General features: G+C 37.2%; 1 long non-coding RNA gene across 1 annotated transcript; it reads right to left on the bottom strand.

Moving 5' to 3' along the window:
- Positions 1 to 1,177: 1,177 nt before the first annotated feature.
- Positions 1,178 to 6,850, bottom strand: LOC129764219 (uncharacterized). Its single transcript, XR_008741084.1, has 4 exons — positions 6,788 to 6,850; positions 6,551 to 6,706; positions 1,378 to 1,566; positions 1,178 to 1,299 (listed from the first exon to the last, which is right to left on the bottom strand). It is a non-coding gene; the product is annotated as an uncharacterized LOC129764219 (long non-coding RNA).
- Positions 6,851 to 9,827: the final 2,977 nt, after the last annotated feature.

Genomic DNA, 9,827 nt, shown 5'->3' with positions numbered 1-9,827 from the left:
ACTACGCTCCTCTCATTCCTTATCAAAATTGTAACATATCATTACCATTGAACAGAAAGCCTGTTCAACAGGCGGCGTATGTGGGATAAACGATTTCCCAGACTTGAATTTGTAGGATGCGAGATTCCCCAACATTTTACGTCGAAGCTCGACAGTGATTGTAAACCGCAACGGAACGGACTGACCTGACCCCAAGATCCCGTGCGGTAGCCACTCGAGATACGGTTTATAACCGACATCAAACCGAGCATCAACTGTATTCAGTCGGCGCACACAGCATTTTACGCAGCCCATCATCATCAGTCCGGTAAAACCCTGCGCGCAGGTAGGTGACCGTTATACGCATGGCCATGACGTAACCCGTTATCACGTTACACGATCGTTCGTTATATTCATGAAGTGGGGAAACAGAAGAGAGAAGGATAATGTGGATTGTTACAATAGGGGAAGAGAGTAGAACGGATAAGAGGAAGAGAAGAGGGGCATAAATGTAGGAAATAAAATTATAAATAGGGTTCTAAATACATTTTGCTTCTTTCATTGAGACAACATTTCAAATTAGTTTTTATTTCTTTTGAGATTTAGATATCTTCGCTCTCCTAAAGTTCTCATTCGACTTGGTGAGGTTTTTGAAAATAATTCTTTGCGCGTTCGCGAAATCAGTGCATTAGCCGGATAAGGTTTCTCGCAGGAGAGTTCACCTGTGATTGTGTGACCTCTTCCTGAGATCGTGCGTGATCGTTCGAAGATAACTTGACCCTGAGCTATTCTTGTAGTTAGTCGGGCATTAACTCAACACGACAGTTGGTCTCCCTAGTGGGAGTGGCGCTAAAGCCACCGTGTTTTACTACACTCGCGAGTCGGGACTTCGAACGGTTACATTGGCGCCCAACGGAAATTCGTTTCCTTATATCTCACAGATTTCTACATTATCATTACAAGTTATAATCGTATATGTCAGAACATTACAGTTAATAGAATATATAACATTATAATTATTTTCTATAAATTACAGCATATTTTTATCTCTAATTTTGTATATAAATCTACTTATTAATTCATACGTTTTCTTTTTATAATCTATTATATTTTTTTAAATTCACAAATATTTCCTATATTTTCTATAAATCAAATAATTTGTGAATTGTATTTAAAGTGAATTTTCGAAAGTTTGAACTGAATTTTAAAGTCTATAAAATGAGTGGTCCTTATATTTTACCGGTAGCGGATCATCTCACTGAGGATGAAATTAATTTCGAGTTACGTCTCAGACGACAAACCATCGACCCCCGTGAGCATCTAGAAGATAAAAAGAGATTACTAAGACGATTGTTTATTGAAGAAAAGAAAGAACAGATAGAACACCGCGGTACTTACAGCATTAAAGATGAATCAAGAACTATTGAGTCCAACGTCTGCTCAATAGCAGAATGTTTGAGGAAGAAATTTGACCGAGCGCTTATCTCAAGATTACGGCATTATTTAATTAGGACAGCAAGTGCCTCGTCGAGCGATGAAAGCCAAGAGAAGTTCAAGAATAAACTATGTCATTCAATCGAAGAAATCCTGAAAGAATTTAATCAGAAAATACACATTAATTCAGAAAACATAAACGATGAAGAAGAGATAGAAAAGGAAGAAAATGCTTCAGCGCAAGCAGGTATAGAGGAATTATCAAAAGGGAACATAAGTACTGGAATGCGACAATTGAGCTTATCAGAAGGAGTTTCAAGACAAGAAGTAAAGAGTTTGTTACAAACAAATGTTGGAAATGTAGAACATAAAGGAGCAATTCCAAAGGATTCGTACGTACGAGACCCAGAGAAACACAATAGACAGGATCATAAAGCAACGCTTTGTGATTTACCAAACAGGGATTACAGATGGAACGAAGAGAAACATTTTAGTAATATAAATATGGAAAAAAGAGTCAAGCGAGATTGTAGGGAAAACAAACGACACTATGTCATTTGCGATCGGACAGATGATAAATCATCTCATCGAAGGATGAAACAGAATAAATACCGAAGATCAGATAGATCTAGTGGTTCGGATAGTGCGACAACACAAAGTCGATTTTCTTATCCAAGTTCTTCTGATAGTGAACATGAAATACACAAAACTCGACGATATGAAACAGAGAGAAATCGTGGATATAATCGTGGTAACGACTACAGGGCTAGGCGATGTTCGAGAACCTCTGATAGAAGTTCAAGTAGAAGCAGGATACAGTACCGAAAATCTAGGGTAGAAAATTGGGATCTTACTTTCTCAGGTGATAGTAGATCGATACAGGTAGAAGACTTTTTAAATCGCGTGAAAAAATTAGCACACCACGAAGGGATTTCAGAAAAAGAACTTTTGCGAAACATTCATCATCGTTTGAAAGGTGAAGCTTTCGACTGGTGGTTCACCCGTGAGGACAGGTTCACTAATTGGAAAAGATTTGAGGAAGAAATCCGTTTTAGATATGGTAATCTAAATAGAGATCGTGGTATTCGATCTCAAATTAGGGAACTCAAGCAAAGGAAGGGTGAAACTTTCGTAGCATATGTTACCGAAGTGGAGAAATTAAACCAATGTCTCCAACGTCCTTTTTCATCACGTACCATTTTCGAGTTGATTTGGGAGAACATGCGTCCCCATTATCGCTCTCGGCTATCAGTAATGGATATTCATGACCTAGAACACTTAATTAGAATAAACCATAAGATAGATGCAAATGACCCTAATTTTTTTAGACCAGCAAATAATTTAAGAAATGAGGTTCATAATATTGAGGCATATAATTCAGAAAATGAGACCTCAGAAAATGAAAATGTTCAACTGAACATCTTACAGAAAAAACAAAAAGTTTGGAACAAACAACCGCAACAAGTGGCTGCTGAACCAACTCAGTTGCAACAATCTAATTTCAATAATGTTGGAATTGTCAGAAAATCGGACAAGTATGGAGATCGTGCAAGGAACCCAAACTGGTTTTCTGCTATGCATGTTGTAACTTAGGACGAACCACTAAAACTTGTGAGAAGAAACATCCAAGTTTGAACAGGTATAGTTTTTCGGAAAAACATCCATCAACAAATTAAATGCGGGGTGTTTGCCTAGGAATTCAACCATCTCGCGCGTAGAATCAATTCCCAAGTCTCACGATGATATCATGAATGATACATCTATCTTAGAAGTTCGAGTCAACCCTAACATTTGTCCACACATAAAAATTAACGTGCTTGGAACAGAAATTATAGCATTACTCGACTCTGGAGCTGGAGTCAGCGTAACCAATTGCATAGACTTAATCGAAGCACATGTTTTCAAAATTCTAAAATCAAACATAAAAATATGTACCGCTGATGACACAGAACATACATGTCTTGGGTACGTCAACATACCTTACACTCTTGGTACCGAAACTAAAGTAATTTCGACTTTAGTAGTTCCACAGATTCGAAAACCCTTAATATTGGGAATGGATTTCTGGAGAGCTTTCCAAATTCGTCCCATGATAGCCTCTCAGAATAAAATTCAAGATTTAGAACTCACATGGACATCAAATTTGACTGAAAACCCATCAATCAATTGCTTACGAATTGAACAAAATACAGTCTCTGAAAATGTAGACGTAATTTCATTATCGATACATTTCATGGAGCCGTCTGATGGAGATGAAATAATCATGAAATCTCATCCTGAAGATGATGATTCCCTTGATATTCCTACTTTGGATCTGCCACGTGATACAGATCGAGTAATCGAATCGGTAGAAACTGAACATATGTTGTCAGATGAAAATCGAAGAGAACTTAAAGAAACCCTAAATTTTTTTGACTGCACAACAGAGAATCGTCTAGGTCGAACCACATTAATAACACACGAAATAGAACTTGTAGAAGGAGCTAAAGTTAGAGAATTACCGATGTATAAATACTCATCTAAGATGAGGGAGAAAATTGAACCTGAATTGGAACGCTGGAAAACTTTGGATGTCATTGAGGAGTGCACTACTGAAATGGCAAGCCCCTTAGTGCCCGTCAAGAAATCCAATGGTAAAATCCGTGTTTGCCTCGATTCACGCAAAATTAATTCCATCACGAAAAAGGATGCTTATCCCATGCGCAATATGACAGAAATTTTCCATCGTCTGCAAAAATCAAAATATTTTAGTATCGTTGATTTAAAAGACGCTTATTTTCAAATTCCTCTTGATGAGAAATCCAGGAATTATACAGCGTTTCGAACGCCAAAGGGTCTATATAGGTTCAAGGTCGTTCCATTTGGTCTGAAGGATGCGCCTTTCACCATGAGCAGGCTGATGAACCTAGCCATAGGGTTCGATTTAGAGCCAAATGTTTTCATATATTTGGACAATATTATAATCGCGACCGAAAAACTGGAAGATCATTTGCGCTTATTAAAAATCGTAGCTGCCAGACTAAAGCATGCTGGATTGACCATTTCTGTTGAAAAGAGTCGCATTTTACGTAAACAGGTTAGGTATCTAGGTTATTTGTTGAACGAAAATGGTTTATCCATTGAAAGCACAAAATTAGAACCAATTTTGAATTATCCTCGATCGAAGAGCATACGAGAAGTTAGACGATTGTTGGGACTAATTGGATTCTACCAAAAATTCATAAAAAAGTACAGTCATATCACCTCACCTATTACTGATCTTTTGAAGAAATCAAAAAAGTTCACGTGGTCTGAAGATGCAGAGAAAGCACTCAGCGATTTAAAATCGATTTTGACATCAGCACCGGTTTTAGCAAACCCGGATTATGCTCGTCCTTTCCTAATTGAAACAGATGCATCTCAACTTGCAGTAGGTGCAGCTCTTATTCAAGAACATGACGATGGTAAACGTATAATTGGCTACTCAGCAAAAAGCTATCGAGTACCCAAAGGAAATATTCAGCGACGGAAAAGGAATGTCTGGCCGTCTTGTTAGCTATCGAGAATTTTCGTCACTATGTTGAAGGAACCACGTTTACTGTAATTACAGACGCTAAAAGCATCACTTGGCTGTTTTCTATTTCAGCTGTAAACGCCAATTCTAGATTATTGCGTTGGGCTTCAAAATTACAATCGTATGATTTCATTATACGATATCGTAAAGGTAAAGACAACGTATTGGCAGACTGTTTATCACGCATAGAGTCAATACAACTTGTTGACCAAGATTATAAAAACCTCATAAATAACATTAAACATAACTCTGAAAAATTCAGAAGTTTCATGGTTTCTGAAAATCGAGTATACAAACACGTCGATGAAACTGGAAAGTTCAAAGACAAACGCTTTGAGTGGAAATATTACCCACCAGTCATGGAACGCGCCGAAATCATTCGGGCTACGCATGAACCTTCTCATCTTGGTTATGAGAAAACGTTAGGTAAACTCAAGGAAAAATATTTCTGGCCAAAAATGGCAACCGAAACAAAAAGATATATTGTCTGCCTTGCAAAACTTCTAAAGCGATCAATATAAACCCCACACCCCCAATGGGTTCTCAGAAGAAATTTTGTGAACATTCATGGCAGTTCTTAACTCTGGACTACATTGGACCTTTCCCATCATCGGGTAAAGAACGAAACACTTGTCTGCTTGTATTAACAGACGTCTTCACGAAATTCATTCTCGTGCAACCATTTCGCGAAGCGACAGCTTCCTCACTCGTAAAATTTCTCGAACATTCAGTATTCCTGTTGTTTGGTGTCCCGGAAGTAGTGTTGTCTGACAACGGGACACAATTTTGTTCTAAAGAATTTGGCAACCTACTTAAGCAGTATGGGGTAAAGCATTGGCTAACGCCTGCATACCACCCACAGGTAAACAATAGCGAGCGTGTAAACAGAGTAATAACAACTGCAATTCGAGCAACGCTTAAAGGAAATCACAAACGATGGTCCGAGAATATACAGCAAATCGCCAATTCTCTTCGAGATTCAGTACACGTATCAACTGTATATTTAGTATTATGTAATGTTCGGTAGAAATCAAATAACGAATGGAACCGAATATGATAAAATACGTGAAACAAATACTAAATCAGGTGTTTCATATGATAGCGGAGAACGTGAAAAATTGTTATCGGAAGTAAGGAAAAACTTAGCTGAAGCTTATCAGTAACAATCGATATACTACAATTTGAGATCAAATAAAAATGCGCCAACATATCGTGTGGGAGAAAAGGTACTCAAAAAGTCCACCACATTATCAAGTAAAGCAAAAGATTATTGTGCAAAGCTTGGCCCGAAATATACGGTAGCATATGTGAAGAGATGTTTGGGAGATAGCTATGAATTGATAGACAATAACAATAAAGTCCTCGGTATATTTCATGCGAATTTTCTGAAAAAGTTTTAAAGAAAAATTAACAAGCTATGACATTATCCCATAGATGGAAATGTACAAGAAAAAAAAGAAAACACATCAAGAAAATCGAGCGACAAAACAAACCTTAAACCTATGTTAGTAGTGTTTACATCACCTAACCTTATCGACGTCATCACCGAAGCAAGACATCGTCACAACATCATGCAAAGCTAACCTTTTTAATCTGATGTTATCATCATTCCAGTCTAAACATAAGATAAAATTTGAATTCCATTCTATTATTATCCGTCCACGTATCCAAGATTTCTCATAGCTTATATAGTTCGCATATGACGTCATCCCGTAACCTCAACCTGAAAAGCCTGAAAACCTGAAAAGTAAATGATTATAAATACACAAAAATATATTAAACAAGCAGGAACAAATACGAATAAGTAAATATAGTACTTACCTTTAAATGAATATTTCTCAAAAGTTAAAAATTTCCCAACCGCCTCGATCATCACCCTAAAGCGGACCTTACACGGTCAAATTTATTGACAATATGATGACATTTGGGAGCATAATGACAGCTGAACATGGCCGACAACGCAGAAATCCGGATTTTCTGATTTTCGGGCATCAATATCGTGACATTTCGTATGGATGCATGATGTTGACGTTTTACCTCACGGACTTCCAGACTGAGTTGCCAGATTTGCAAGCGGACATTTAATGTTTGTTAGTCTTTTTTGCGATTGCAATTAAAATTTATAAACTTCTGAAATTGTAGGAATCATAAACGAAAGCTTTTGGTTTGGAAAACTGATATAGTAATTTACATTTAATGCGACATGCCGGAGAACCACTCAGTGTCGCATTGGAGGCGATTTGACCTGTAATTGGACATTGAAGATGAGAGTGGTACAGCGTCGACGTCTGGCGGCGAATGTCAATGTGGGGCCATAATTTGGGCCCGAACTCGATGTTTACAAAAATGTCTAACTAAACGTGTCGCATACAGGTCTGTCCAATTAGAAAAATGTCACATTAAATGTAAATTACTGTACCTAAAATAGCAAAATACAGTACTTTTCGCGTAACTGACAATGTGATGGTGAGAGAGTGAATGAAAATTAACAACGTCTTAGGAATGTTTTTAACATTGAACTCGGTCATTCTTTGCGCTAGCGAGCGGGGCAGCCACTTTAGTCTAAGTTGTGTGTTTCTTCACACTCCGCTATAAAATTTGGAGAATGAGAAGATCTGGGAAAATCACAGGTGGTAATTCAAGTTACAGTAGAATCCCGATTATCCGTGAATAGTTGGGATGATTTTTAAACATAGAAACTATTTTTTATCAATACAAAAATAGATACAGATACAGATAATCGGGGTACAGATACAGATACATATAATCGGGGTTCTACTGTCATAGTCTTATTTATCGAATAAAAACATTTGCTTGCAGATAATATAATTTGCATATATTTTCACAATCTAAAATAATCTGGCATCCCTGAAACTGAAAGGATCAGTCTGTATTTGTGAAGCGAGTATTATGATGTGTTTTTGAGAAGGAAAAACGAGTTTTAAAGTGTAAATTATGAATGAAAATTACTTTTTCCAAATCAAATTAGTATTCTATGTGAATGCAAATCACTTTTTTTCTGCAAGTGGTGAGAAAATCCCATACAAAAATTGTATCTGAAACTGACGTTATATAATAATAATAAATTTTAGTAGGAATATCTAAAAATTCATAGAAAATAGGTTAAGTTAGAGTTAGGACTACGCGCTTCAACTAATTAAATAATACTAAGTAGATATTTTCATTCAAATTTTACCAATTGAAAATTGCAATTTAGCCTTCTAATCTGATGGAGAATAGTTTGGATCCCAAACTCGAATGTCACCACTAGCCATCGCGGATATTTTCGCTGTCTCGGGTTGAGGGAGATATTGACCGTGTAAGGTGGCAAAATATTGATTGAGGTTAGATCGGATGTCGAAAGCCTAGCTGTCACGATATTGAAGACACTTATTGTCAATCAGTTTGATCGTGTAAGGTGCCCATAAAGCCAGAAAGGTCTGTCAAGTGATTAACACAATTGAAATTGTAGTAATGACAGTTCATTTTTCGATCACAGGGTATAACGTTATGCTGTCAGTTCAATTCGATGTTTTTATTCCGCGTAGAGCGGTGCGATATTATGTATTAAGCAGTAAACTTTTATGTGAAACCGTACATTCTGATGTAGGTCAAATTGGTATTTGATGAGCAGAATTGTTTTTTTTATTAAAATAATTCAGATGGAATAATATTTTATGGAACAAGATAAAGTCTTTTATAATTTCTACTTCGAAGAACATAGACTTTCCAGTGGGTCGAGAAATCTGCGATGAAAGATTTCGATGATGAGAAATTCAGTTCAAAAGAAGCATAGCAGAATTTGTTAGTTTGGTCAAGTTTACGTTATTAGGTATATCAATTGAATTGTTGTAGCATACATCTTGTGATTGATCTGACATATGTGGTTGTAGAAAAGAAATATCTATGATCTGGATTATGAAAATTTGATCAATCAATTGATCAAATTTTCATAAAACTGTGAGGGGTGATGTAACGTTTTTCCGCTGTCAATATCGTTGCCGAATAATCAAAAAAACACCACAACAACGACATCTATTAGGGGTCCAGTTTTCCTCAGGTATCCATTGTCGATAATGACTATCGATAAGGGAACGTCGTACAGTTTCACGGCGAAATCGTTTGCAAGAAACTTTCGGGCGGAAATAAGTCGCCATTTGGCATACTACGGCTACGGCCTTCTATCTTCAGAAACTCTCGGCCATTTCGTTTGTGAAGCGGTCAGAGAGTGGAACATATTTTTTAATTGTGCGCGAAAGTACAAAAAGGTACTAGGTGAAATGTGCTCTCAGTAGATAGTAGAAGTGACAGAAGTAATAAAGAAAAGAATTATTAATTCAGTTTACTTTCAGTTTGAAAAAAAAAACAGTTATTAGATCAAATAAATATTTATTGTTCCGCTAAATTTAAGTTATCGAAAATAACAGGTAACTACGCTCCTCTCATCCCTTATCAAAATTGTAACATATCATTACCGTTGAACAGAAAGCCTGTTCAACAGGCGGCGTATGTGGGATAAACGATTTCCCAGACTTGAATTTGTGGGATGCGAGATTCCCCAACATTTTACGTCGAAGCTCGACAGTGATTGTAAACCGCAACGGAACAGACTGACCTGACCCCAAGATCCCGTGCGGTAGCCACTCGAGATACGGTTTATAACCGACACCAAACCGAGCATCAACTGTATTCAGTCGGCGCACACAGCATTTTACGCAGCCCATCATCATCAGTCCGCTAAAACCCTGCGCGCAGGTAGTTGACCGTTATACGCATGGCCATGACGTAACCCGTTATCACGTTACACGATCGTTCGTTATATTCATGAAGTGGGGAAACAGAAGAGAGAAGGATAATGTGG

The sequence above is a fragment of the Toxorhynchites rutilus genome, chromosome 2 (genome assembly GCF_029784135.1).
Source record: "Toxorhynchites rutilus septentrionalis strain SRP chromosome 2, ASM2978413v1, whole genome shotgun sequence".
Taxonomy (NCBI): domain Eukaryota; kingdom Metazoa; phylum Arthropoda; class Insecta; order Diptera; family Culicidae; genus Toxorhynchites; species Toxorhynchites rutilus.
Note: the sequence above shows the minus strand (reverse complement) of the source record. Positions and strands in the feature narration are given on the sequence as shown.